A 13,121-nucleotide genomic window follows, 5' to 3' on the forward strand; every position below is an offset into this window, starting at 1 on the left:
GTGACGCGACCTAGTAGTAGTTATTCTTAAGGTTTTCCTATGAAACGGGTCCCTTCTTTTGGTGCCTAGGGCCCCCACAAACCTTTGCCAAAAACTTACTTTATTCATAGTTATATTATGCTGTTCCGTAACATTGTAAAATCAGATTAAGCTTAATAATATCTTTATCATTACTCAGAGTACATAACCTGAAACAAAGACTGTTCTGATGAAATCACCTAAACTTGGAACATAGTGACCTCAGGAACTCTCATAAATCTCAAGAATTTATATAATTTAAGTAAATTTAGACAAAAAAATATAATTTTGATTACAAATCCTTCATTGGGTCCTGGAAGACCTGGACCTAATGTCTGTAGTTAACTGTCTATAATTCTAGAGGGTCAATGTTAGTGATTGTGCCTTCAAATTTAGTATGCTAGGCCTATGTCTAACATTTTTAGGAAATTAATCAATCAGAAGGTTCATATACAGACATAGCTCTAGTAATGTTGAATCTGAAAGTTCTTCTGCCACTATATACCAAAGATAGTCACGAAGTGGATTCTTTAAACAGTTTTTTTTTATCGGATTTACTCATTAAATTGACTTATTAATGTCTCTAGGACTCAAATTAAAGTGCTTCTCGTGACTTAATGATGTATGGGCGTTTCCCGGTCATAGTAGATGCATATTACATTATTTAAATTTACGTAATTCCCATATCAATTCCTAAAAATGACCCTGATAATATTACTAAGGTACAAATGGGTCATGTAATGATCACTTCACCGTAAATTTAAGCTCAACTTACCATACTATTAACCATATCACTTTAGCTCATTCAGACCAAAAACCTATAAAAACAATAAAATAAATTCTATATAACATTCTTAAACAAATTTTCGAAAAACTTATATTAATATTATTCCGGATAAATAAAGACAAGAGATTAATTTACCGTAGAATAATAGGTAACATGGAATACCCTAAATAATAATGAACATTAATAATGATGGCTTGAGACGGTCTCAGGGTATTTCAGGGCACAGATAAGGCGTTTAAGTCAATGTTAAAATACCCATGGGGTAACTCTGATAATTATCTAGTAATTGCACATAATAAATAATCCGTTTATTGTATTTTGATAAAGATTATCATGAAAAATGAATGGTTTGTAGACATGACATCATGACGTGTGTCGTTTTCTTTGCTCAACTTTGTCGGGACGTTTGATGGTAAACTACTCTAATATTATAAGTTATCCTCATTCAGAGAACATTATTATTATTATTATTATTATTATTATTATTATTATTATTATTATTATTATTATTATTATTATTATTATTATTATTATTATTATTATTATTATTATTAGTTTTCAGAAAGCATCAGGATTGAGGTTGATAGTACCATGTTTTGTCTTTTTGTAACCCGTCAATCTTTCTACTTCTTCTTCTTATTTAATTTTAATGAGACTTCCACTGTTTATTCCACTGTGATTTTTAAATCATATTCCATTTTGTATGCCCATGGCTCTCACCTCCTCCCAATACAAAGACGTATAGTAGCCCTATTCCTTTCAAAATACAAAATTTTTCTATTTAAATACTATTTTTGCAATTCCGTTACAGTGTGAATTGTCTACTGTTTACAAATTTCACATATAACTGATATTCCTCACGCTGATTTACTACATATAATAAAATTATCTTTAACTGTAGATACCTGGCTTGCTACAGTTACCTACTTTAAAGTATACAGTCAAAATTACTGGCAAAATTGATAGATTTCATTATAAGTAAAATTTTAGCAGAGTAATGGCGGTCAAACTGTACTGGAAAAGAATTTATACGCCAATATTCACACTTGTACGAAAATCACGGCGTAAAATGAAAAAGAAAATAAAATATTTACAGAAAACAGATAGTAATGTATTCATAGGGATATTTTAGGCACTGAGATAAACTGAATTACAAAAGATATATTACAATGAGTTACAAAAAATGGGTTCTAATCCATTCAGTGCAATATTGAAGTCAACAAGGTATATTCGGCTACAAAAAATTATATAATGATATATTCAAACGGTATTGAAGGCCACAAGGTATATCTGGTAACAACATAATAATATATTATACTGAATTACAAAAAATCGATAACATAATATTAAAGATAACACTTAAATCCTCAAGGTAAATCCATCCATAGAAATTACATAACGATGTGCGGAAAGTTCAAAGTTGTACCGAGTCACAAAAATCGACAATAATATGCTATAACTTTGCAAAAATAGGTTATAACGTAATAAATATAATATAGAAACCACAAAGACACATTAATCCATAGAAAAAGTGAATAAAACACCGAAAAATAGATGAAATCCGCCAAAACAGAATAGAAATCGCGAGGAGCCGTTGCAAAGGCCACACTCCCCCCGCACCTGATCGTGAGCCCATAACTTTCAGTCAACGTAAGAAATTTTTTCAGGGCTTCGGAAATTCGCAAATCCCTTAAATTTAGGGCCTTTTTAAGGGTGAGTTCACGTCGAACGAGCGAGGATTCAAGCCACCTGACCTCAGGGTCAGGGTCAAAGGAGCTCAAGTGGAGAAATAAGCCCGTGGTGTGGGGTGATAGTCAAGGGGTGACCCGTGCCCTATTTAGGTTTGGTGTTCAATGGCAGATTTGTTTTCGTCAATTGATTTTTTTTTAAGGGTCCTGACTGGGGTTTTTGGGCGGATTTCACGTTTGTTTTAATATCCACTTTCATTTTCAGGTGTGTGTGCCGACAATATGTTTGTCCGTCACGGCGTTATTGTGTTTTGTGGGGATGTGACATTTACGCCGTTTTTGCTGCTAATTGTTATTTTAAATTGTTTTTTCTGTATTTTTTGTTTATTTATTCATTATTTCGGTTAATTTCGTTTAAAATAATTTTTAAATCGCAGGTGGGGTCCTGCGGCGGCGCCCCGCGTCGAGTTGCTCGAACCCCAAAGGGAATATTTGGGAAAAATAATTATTTATTATTTTTAATCATTATTAAGTCACCAAATCCTTTTCAGGGGTCAGAAACATCATACGACCCATTATAGGGTCACTGGGTCGCATCCTAGGCCAGCCTCGTCTTCCCCTCGCCGTTTGGGGTCGGTGCCGTCAGTGTGCCTCCTGTGGTGCGCTGTAGGCGTTACCAGAGGGCATCTGTTGTGCCCATAGCTTTATCTGTTTCTTAGCATTTTACTTTAACTTTATTCTCGCTTTTTTTCTACTTTCCTGTTCAACCTCTCGAATTATTAATTATAATTGTATCCTTCAATCCTTGTACCTCATCTCATGTTTTTCATTTCTCCTAATTTATCTTGCTGTCCAACCACTCTAACTCCCTCTTTTCACCGTCATAGGCTAAACGCCGTATGGCCGAAAATGCCCCAAATCTCATAAAATCGGATACAATCACATCTGACCTAACCTGACCTAGGGATCGGTGTCCTTACCCGGCCAGAGGGCCTTGTTCCCCGCTGGACCCCCCTCCTTACCAGACCCAGGGTGCCCTAAGTCATACCCAGGCTACCCTGACGTAGAGAGATAGACATCTTGAAGGTGAAATGGAGAAATTCATCTTAACCTAACCTTGCGCACTGAACACCATCTGGCAAGGGGCACTTCTTGTTTCCTCATTAGCATCGCACACGGCATATTCTTTAGCTTAAAGGTGGACGATTCGATTTTGTTTCGATCCCAGCGATTCAGTTCAGTGGAGAGAGGTGTTTATACAGCATTTTCAAATCGATAAGGAGTTATTCTTGATTTTGCACGTGGAATGAATCGAGTTTGTGCCCGAGACGTTTACGGTTTTCGCTTGTAAAGTTGCGTAATGAAAGCAAGTGGTTGGAAAATGAAACGAAGGACACTGAGACTGGTGTAACAACCAAAACTTGAAAACCTTACAACAGGCAGATGTTATTTTCATCAGCAAAACACTACGTGATTTACGGCACTGATTGGAGAGCGAAGAGAAGCAGCAGAAACTAGTGAAAATGTTTAAAGGTGTTTTTAAAGAGATGTAACATGAGGATATTGGATGTAGAAAACTGGGAGGTATCAGGACATATCATTGTAAAGAATTTATAAAGTTTCAATTAGTCGAAAATGCTAGGTATTACAAGCTATTACAAGCTATCATGAATAATATCTGAATGCTCAAAATAGTAACAATGGACTTAGGAAATGTTTTAGGCCTTATTTTTAACATTAAAGGGACGATATTCTCTTACCCTAATATTCCTGCAGGAAAAATCCCAGAATTACTATTATCCAACCATTGAATTTGGATATGGCAAGAATTAAGGTATCTTTAGCGTTACCCAGAATGTACAGTTGGTGATGGGCTATTCTGATTATGGCCCACCAAATATGGCCAGGAGTTTAGTCGGTCACCTTCTGATTGAGAAATGCTGTATAGGGGAAGTTGTTTAGTGTTCCCAAATATAAATTAGATAATTCAGTAAGTCTGTGAGATGGAGAAACAAAGTCGTAACTGAATAAAATACAAACCATCCGCTTTTTATGTAAACGCATCTCTCAGCAGGAGTTGGATTCGGCCGTTAAAACTTGGTAACAAAGAAGTTTACTGGTGGTAGGAGGGTGGGGAGAAATCCCTTTCACCAGCCATCACCGAGCAGTTTTTACTTCGGTCATCATTATGTGAGGACGTATTGACATGCTCCTGCAGACTGCCATATGGAAACTTCTATTTTTTATATGTATACTACAGTATATATTTTATTCAATGTGGATTTGAACAGGAAAAAGAACAACACAAGGTCTAAATGATATAAGCCAGTATGTAGGAACTATGTCCTTGGAAGAGGGCATTTCCTTCCTCTTCCTCCTCTCGTTGTCAATCTCTTTCCCGCTTCTCCTGCGTCTTCCTCTTCCTCCATTTGTGGGGAGACGTGGTTTTGGGTGGGTGGGTCATTTGCTGTGGGAGGCCTGACACAGAGTCTTCCTAATATTCTCATGAACCAGTGTCTCCTTGTACACTTCAGGGGCTGTCGTCGACTCTTCCCCTATTGATACCTCTGCTGCGGAGCACAGAGAAGAGTTGGCCTGCCTTCCTGTTGAGCACATGTATGAATGATTCTTGGATCGTGCGTGTTTCGACAGAAGGCTCACGTTTGACACGTTGCTGCTGCGTGGTACAGCTAGTTATCATGTTGACCTGTGTGTGTGTGTGTGTGATTGTTGCAAACCCTTGGTAGGTGTCTGATGTGCCCTGAACTCCTGATGTACATGATCCCTGAATCATTCATGTGCAACGGAGGGTTCATGCGTGGAAGGTCGCCGCATTATGATATCCTATTATCGTGCCAAACTGCGTTCAAATAATCATTTAGGCATTTGAGTTGTTCAGGGCTCATCCAAGACTCCTCATGTCTTGTGTGTGTTAGGTCAGGAATGTGGACTAGATTTTGAGCGATCGCTGGTAAGTCTCAAATTGTTATTCAGCAAGGTTTGATTGTTCCATGTCCATGGTCTGAAAGCGCTCACTGGGGCAGACTGGAGTACCAGCCTCTCTTACGGGAGAGGACCCAACTCTTGCATGTAGGACTGTAAAGTACTTTAAGTACTGCCCTATTTATTTAAGCAATACACTATTTATTAGTGTACGAACTTTATAATTGTTACATTTTTAATTTATGGCACTGCAAAATAAGATTTGTCACGTATTTTAACTGAAGTTTCTCAGAACTTCTGGTTGAGAATGTTAATGGCGTAAGCCCAAGAGGACCTAATCTATGTTGGGATATTATGTATACTTTTTGGCATGTATAACTTTCTTGTATTGTATTCTTACAAGACTTTTCAAGCATTTTCCTTATTTCAGGCCTTGAAATGAATGGTACAGTCTGTAACTGATCTACACACCCCCTCTCGAGGCAGCTCGGTGAGAGATTAAACCGGTGACACGAAGTCTGCGTTTGCCTGTTGAATTGGTAAGATCACAATTTGATTTTGCATTTTTTTCATAGATAAATATGGTTTAATGTAATCCTTAATCAGAGTATTCTGTTAATCAGTACAGACACCGCTCTACTTATGAACATTCAGAGATACAAACAAATGAGATCTCAAATTGAAGTTATGTTCAGAGCGCTCTTCTTTGTCACCCGTAAGTTCAAATTACGTTTTGCGCACGTATTCTGTACACACAGTACTGTGTGTACAGTGTACAGTATTGTGTTTTAGACGAAAAAACGTACTGTACTCTGTTGATTTTATGGAGAGTACAGTTACCGACTTACAAACAGTTCAACATACAAACAGTTCATCTGGAACATAACTCGTTTGTAGTCAGGTTGATTTCTGTACATGAAAACCAAATTAAGTAATCAGTAATTGATACCTGACTGTCTGCTATTTTACATTCGTTCATGAACAGAATAAAGAGTCATCTTGACCTGGGAATACTGATCTTTGTGTTATATACAACAATGGCTTTAGTTTCATAATCTAACTCTCCTTTGATTGACTAGAGTTGATTAAATTAGAAGTACGTAGTTTTCCTTATTTCTTCCCAAATCCATTGAGTGATTTTGTAATGGTGTGGCTGTAGAGCTGATAAGACATGTCTGCTATCACTTCATGTCTCAATCCTCTGAAATTTACATGTACTCCATTACAAGTCTTGTCTAGTATCAGGTCTAATACTACTCAGTATGCTAGTTTTATCTTGGCCACAGCTAAAATGTGGAGTAGTTTGCCCCGGGCAGTCGTGGAGTCTCTGAATCTCCAAATTTTTAAGTGAGGAGCAAATTCATTCCTGCTTTTCTCCTGACGTCTGAATTTCAGATGTATCGGTTGTATTTCTTATTCCCACATATTTATCACCGTTTCCTATAACTCTCTGCAGGCCAACTTCTCTTTGGAACCCTCTTGGGTTTATAGCCTAGTTGACTCTGTCTGTAAGGGTTTTAAGCTGAAGAGTTAAAGAAAGATTAGAGAAATTATAGTTATATACATCTAGGGTACCCCAGTGTCATGCTTCTCATTTCCCTTAGCAACATAAATTTTGGCGTTTGTGAGTTAAAAGAGTGCGCAGATCCGCATTCAAGGGGACACTCAGTGTCGGAATGTACTTTTATATAAAATAAAAGTCATTGTGTTACTCAGGCACCTCAAATTGAAAGGTGCATAAGAGCAATTTAAGTAAAAATATAACTGCAATTCTAGGAAGATGACGTTTTTCTCTCAGACATTCCACTTGTCCAAGCAGTTAACTTAATCCTAAAAATAATCATTGTAATTTTAGTTTGGAAAAACTAAATGAAAATGAATTGATGAAAATGTAGTTAGCTGCTAAACATTCGCTAATTGTAGCACTTACAGACACCACAAAGCCTTACCAATACAGTAGATATAATGAGCTGTATAAAATATGCTTAAAAGTACACTTTATTATTATTATTATTACTTTATTATTATTATTATTATTATTATTATTATTATTATTATTCAGAAGGTGAACCCTATTCATAAAGAACAAGCCCACCAAATGGGGCCATTGATTTGAAATTGAAGCTTCCAAAGAATACGGTGGTCGTTCGAAATAAGGAACGGAAGGTAATGGGAACACGGAAGAAGGAGAACAATGTTGATTGGTTTTCATTTAGAACAGACAGGAAAAAGCACTGAAAAATATTCTTGTCAGGATACCATAAAAGCAACCTTCATCTTGTTGAATCTGATAAATAAACTTGGATCCATCTAACTATGAAAATTAAAAAAATTAAAATTATGCTTCATGGAAACGACAGAGACTCGTTACAAGATGGATTACAGGATAAAATAGTAAATTCACACACACACACACACAAAAACAATGTGAGAAAGTTGACTGCCATAGATTAGGAAATCTATGCATGCATGTGCAGTGCTACCAGGTGACTCCTGCCCTGTTTCTTACTTGTAGGCAAGGGTTAAGTTTGGTATGATTCTGTGACGAAATGGCCCAGGTATAGGTAATGGGAAGAATGAAATAGGGTTTTCATATGGAAATAGAAAATCGTAGTGGATGTTTTTAGTTTGTACATTTGGAAGAGTGCAAATTGTCGTTTGAAAAATGCTGAATAGTGATGGAGTTCAAAGCCAATTAAGGACCATTGCTTGGCATCTGAAATTGTTCTTAAAATTTTATATTTGGGCTTGAAACTTAATTCGTTAAACAATCTTCGAGCACTCATTTATAGTTCGCCCCAGTGTGGATGTGTGAACAGCCTTTGCGTTGCGTTCGGAGCTTGCTGTAACGAAATAGTAATTGTGAGATCTTGCCCCTGAACCAAGGCCTGTGTCGTAGTCCTTGAATGGTTTTGAGAACTGAAGGTAAAGATACTGATGAAATTCAAAACGACCACATACCAGTGTGATTTTGTGCCCCAGAACCAAGGTATATGCTCTTATGATTATGTCCTTATCGCAGGAAACTGTGGTTTGTTGAGAGTTGGGCTTGTAAGGAGGACTAATGAAGCCAACTTTGTCAGGTTTTACTTACATTTTTATCTTCGTATTCATTAATTTGTTAATGTATTTTTTCTTTTAATGATAGACCTCTTCTTTCTCAATTTCCCCATGACCTTCTGTTACTTCTTCCAAATGAACCCCATATTCTTTGGAAGCTTGAATTCCAAGCCAGTGGCCCCTTTGGTGGGCTTGTTCCACATGAATAGGGTTCATCTTCTGAATAATGATAATGATAATAGTATTTACTTATTGTTAGCTTATTTATCTTCCTGATTTCGTGTGTTGCCACCCAGTGAAGAAGAACTGTCATTCTTCAGTTTCAAGGCTACTTCTTGTGTATTATTTTAACAAACATAAACTGTCACAGTTAGTATGCACGACAGGGACATGTTTTGGGGGCTGGGAAATCCCTCGTAACTACTGAACTGCTATGAATTTTTATGAGACATTGTGTGTCCAGGTTGCTGAAAATACTCAGTTTTCTTTTTTAAGGCTTTTACTGAATTTCTGCAACCAGATGCTTGCTGTAATTATTAGTGTCATATTGTTCCTTCAAGAATACAGGTAGTCCCCATTCATCGGTGGCCTCGGTTATCGGCAATCTGGTTTTATGATGCTTGTCTAGCAACGATGATAACTGGATTTTCGGTGCCAACATGTGCCGATCTCTGCCTATCAGTGTCGATCTCCAGTTACCGGTGCCGATCTCCGGTTATCGGTGCTGATCTCCAGTTATTGGTGCCAATCTCCAGTTATTGGTGCCGATCTCCGGTTATTGGTGCCGACCTCCGATTATCGGTGCCGATCTCTGGTTATTGGTGCCGATCTCCGGTTATTGGCGCCGATTCCCACTTAACAGCAGTTCCGATATCAGGTTATCTTTTCGCCGATTTTCAGTTATCGGTGATTTTCAGTTTGTCGTCACGCCGTCAGGAACAGAACCCCCTCCGATAACCTGGGACTGCCTGCCTTTAAATCTTTTGTGTGAACAGTCCTTAGTTAATTTGCATTTAATATTAAATTGAAGATAGTCACATGCACCACTTGTTCCACAGCTGTTACCAGTGTACAGTATTATGATTATTATTATTATTATTATTATTATTATTATTATTATTATTATTATTATTATTATTATTAGATGAAACCTATTCTTGTAGAACAAGCCCACCACAGGGACCATTAACTTGAAATTGAAGCTTCCAGAGAATATTAAAGTGTTCATTCGGAAGAAGTAAGAGGAAGTAAAGGGTAGTACAGAAAGAATCGTTCCCACTTCTTAAAAAAGAAGAAATAAATTAATCTATAGATCAGTTGATAAAAATAGATAAATAGATAAAAATATATACATATATACTGCACTCTAATTGCGTTGCATTCTGTCGTTTCAGACATTTTCTTCCGGAAGCATGGAGTTCGTGGCTGTGAGTTGACTGAGGCAGGAAGATAGTGTCCCATTACTTTAAATTATATAGAAAACATCAGTTACGAATACCATATACACCTGAAAGATAGTGTCGATTATACTTCGCTGCTAACACGTGTTATCCAATATTTATTTTTAGGCAGTTTTGTAAGTGAAAATCTCTCTATCCAATACCTATTCATCACCTAATGTTGTCAGATATTTATTTGTAATAGTTTTGTAAGTGGAAAAACTTTCTATTCAGTATTTATTCATCACACACGAGTGACATCGGACATTCCTTTATGTCATGTACGCAGCGAAAACGGTCAAACCTTTCGTTTGGTGGTGCGATTCCATTTGCTTTGTCAGGGTAGATGCTGTCTTGACGAGGGAAACTGCTCACTTTAGCACCTTTGTTTGTAAGGAATTCAGAACTAGTAGACTGTCGGAAGCTGTTATGTCGACTAATATAGCTTTATCCTAGATTATTATTATTATTATTATTATTATTATTATTATTATTAATGTACAGTATTTACCTAGGCTACAAAGCAATTTACCTGCAAAGTTAACTTGTCCTGAATAGTGGAAAAAGAGAAAGTTGAGAGATAATTGAAAAATGAGTAACAATGGATGTGAATAGTAAATATATACAGTACACATGTATTCATGAACAATACATGACGAGAAATCTAAGGCAGTGACCTTGAAAACAGTTCATCGATTCAGTTTATCGGCGTAAGAAACAAAAATTCAGGGACTGGGTAGTGCGAGAATGTGGTACATCAATTGATTATGGATGATGTTGCCATACAGATCAAGTAACAAACACTAGTTCCCGGAACTTACTGAAATCGGTAACGAGGCTTCGAGAGCGAGGGACGGACAGCTAAGATGAGTTCGGAACTTTCCGTGGAATACCCCATGAAGTGCGAAATGGAAGAGCCATTAGCACTCCCCTCGGTCAAACGTGAAAACAGGGACATGGTGGGCTGTAGCGCAGCTGCCAAAGACGGCCCCGTGTCCTCGGAATCGTTCGTGGAGGTCAAGGCGGAGCCGGAGGAGTTCTACGAGTCGGACGAAGACGACGCAAAGTATTCGAACAAGCGGAGTTCGCCGGAGGACAGCGAGGAGGAACGGGAACGCCAGTCCAAAGAGCGGCCGTTCAAGTGTACCGAGTGCGGGAAAGTCTTCTCCCAGGAAGTGTACCTCGAGTACCACACGAGGACCCACACCGGGGAGAAGCCGTTCAAGTGTGGGAAATGCGAGGTCGCTTTCTCCCAGAAAATCCACCTCCGATACCACATGAAGACTCACACCGACGAGAAGCCGTTCAAGTGTTTGAAGTGTGGGAAAGCCTTGTCCCACAAAATTCACCTCAAGTATCACATGAAGACTCACGCCCGAGAGAAACCGTATGTTTGCGAGGAGTGTGGGAAAGCCTTCAATCAAGCGTATTTCCTGAAGAATCATAAGAAAGTCCACGCCGGGGAGAAGCAGTTTACGTGTGACCAGTGTGGGAAAGCCTTCAACGAGGAAAGTGTTCTGAAAAACCACATGAAGGTTCACTCTGATAAGACTAGTCAGAAGTGATGAACCCACGAAGGTATGTTTAGTAAATATCGACTTACACGGCATGGGGATACTGTAGTCTACTAGAGTTAAAGTTATGTGAATTGCAGGGAAGCGTATTTTCCAAAAGACTGTCTCACAAAGCTGGTGAAGACTAACGCTGGACACAGTACAAGACATTCGCCCCGAGATCTAACAGAAAAAAAAAAGCTTCGTTCTTCGCGTGACGGTGGCGGCCGGAAAGAATTCTGAAGCTAAAAATGGAAGTTGTAAAATTATTTTCATACGTTTGTATGGTATTCCATTGTGTGATAAATAAAGTATTTTATTAAAGTTAGTCGGCGCTTCGTAGTTGTGGTGGACTCACGATCCTCGCCGTCACAAATGTGTCCTTGTGGTAAGGGTCATATTTTTGTGACAGTTGATTGTGATGATTTTAACTGAAAGAACTAGGAAGAGAGCCCTCATAGTGAGATTGGTTGCACTATATTATCTTTACTAAAAGTACTAGGCTTAATGAGATGATTTCGTCGTAGACGTTCACGTGAGAAAAGGGATGGTGTCGTAGACTTTATCCCAGTGGATTTGAAATGGTCGTGAAAGCAGAGTGACGTGCAGAACTCCGCAAGAGAAATGTACGCCTTGTGTACGGTACCCTTACATTATAGTATAGATGGTTTTTGTGGTCCTGGAATAGGGGACTTCAAGGCGTACGTGGGAAACGATAAACATTGTCGACAAATTAAAGTAGACGGAATTGTGAAGGTATCGGTGGTTATTTTGAAGAATGTGAATACTTTTCCTAATGAAGACTTATTTTCGACACTTACCTCTGTTATGGTGGCTGTTACGAAATTATGCAGCCACCCTAAATAAGATTACACCCTGCCTGGAAATCACGATAGGTAATAAAATATGGAAAATATGTATATTTTTATTATCCTAGGCTGAAGAAAGATGTGATATTGTGTGACCATATGAGTGAGTTCACTGCTAGTCAAGAACTTGAAGGCAGATATCTCCAAGCGCAATGATAACGCTGGTACATTTACACAGTAGGCCTAGGTATGATGTTATCAAGTCTTTTGTTATATCTAAGAAGATTAATTTGCAGTTTTTTCCAGTTTTTACAGTTTCATTAATTCCTAAAGATTCAAAATTTTATATTTCTCAAATCTTTCGCCTTGTATCTTATTAATTTAATTTAATGTAGGTGTAGCCATTTTAAATTTTCCATCTTTTAACTGAAATGGTGCTGAAAAGGGGAAGGTTTTAGAATGGGGTTGAAGCAGAAATTTACATATGTGATGCCTGTCATTCCTTTTATATATATTACAGCCATATATCAGCTCCTAAATAAGTAATGTTTGAAAGAAAATCATTTTTATTTTCTGTGCAAACTCACGACATTAATGTCGCCTGTTTCATGCGTCACTCTCAATTCCAGGCTTTTCATTCCACTGAAGAAGGTCAGTGCATGTGCAACAGGTCCTCAGGTCCCTGGTCGCTAACCAAATCGGTCTCTGCATTGTCTGTCTTGGCTGTGAAAAAGCCGTGAGTTTGGAAGATGGGTACAAGGTACTTCTTTTAAAGGACTGTACTGTAATGGGTTTTGCATTGATAAACACTGGTACTTTATGGT

General features: G+C 37.9%; 1 long non-coding RNA gene across 1 annotated transcript; it reads left to right on the forward strand.

The window, feature by feature from the left end:
* Window positions 1-2,379: 2,379 nt before the first annotated feature.
* Window positions 2,380-12,404, forward strand: LOC136856398 (uncharacterized). Its single transcript, XR_010858324.1, has 3 exons — window positions 2,380-2,518; window positions 5,867-5,975; window positions 9,891-12,404. It is a non-coding gene; the product is annotated as an uncharacterized lncRNA (long non-coding RNA).
* Window positions 12,405-13,121: the final 717 nt, after the last annotated feature.

The sequence above is a fragment of the Macrobrachium rosenbergii genome, chromosome 35 (genome assembly GCF_040412425.1).
Source record: "Macrobrachium rosenbergii isolate ZJJX-2024 chromosome 35, ASM4041242v1, whole genome shotgun sequence".
NCBI lineage: Eukaryota > Metazoa > Arthropoda > Malacostraca > Decapoda > Palaemonidae > Macrobrachium > Macrobrachium rosenbergii.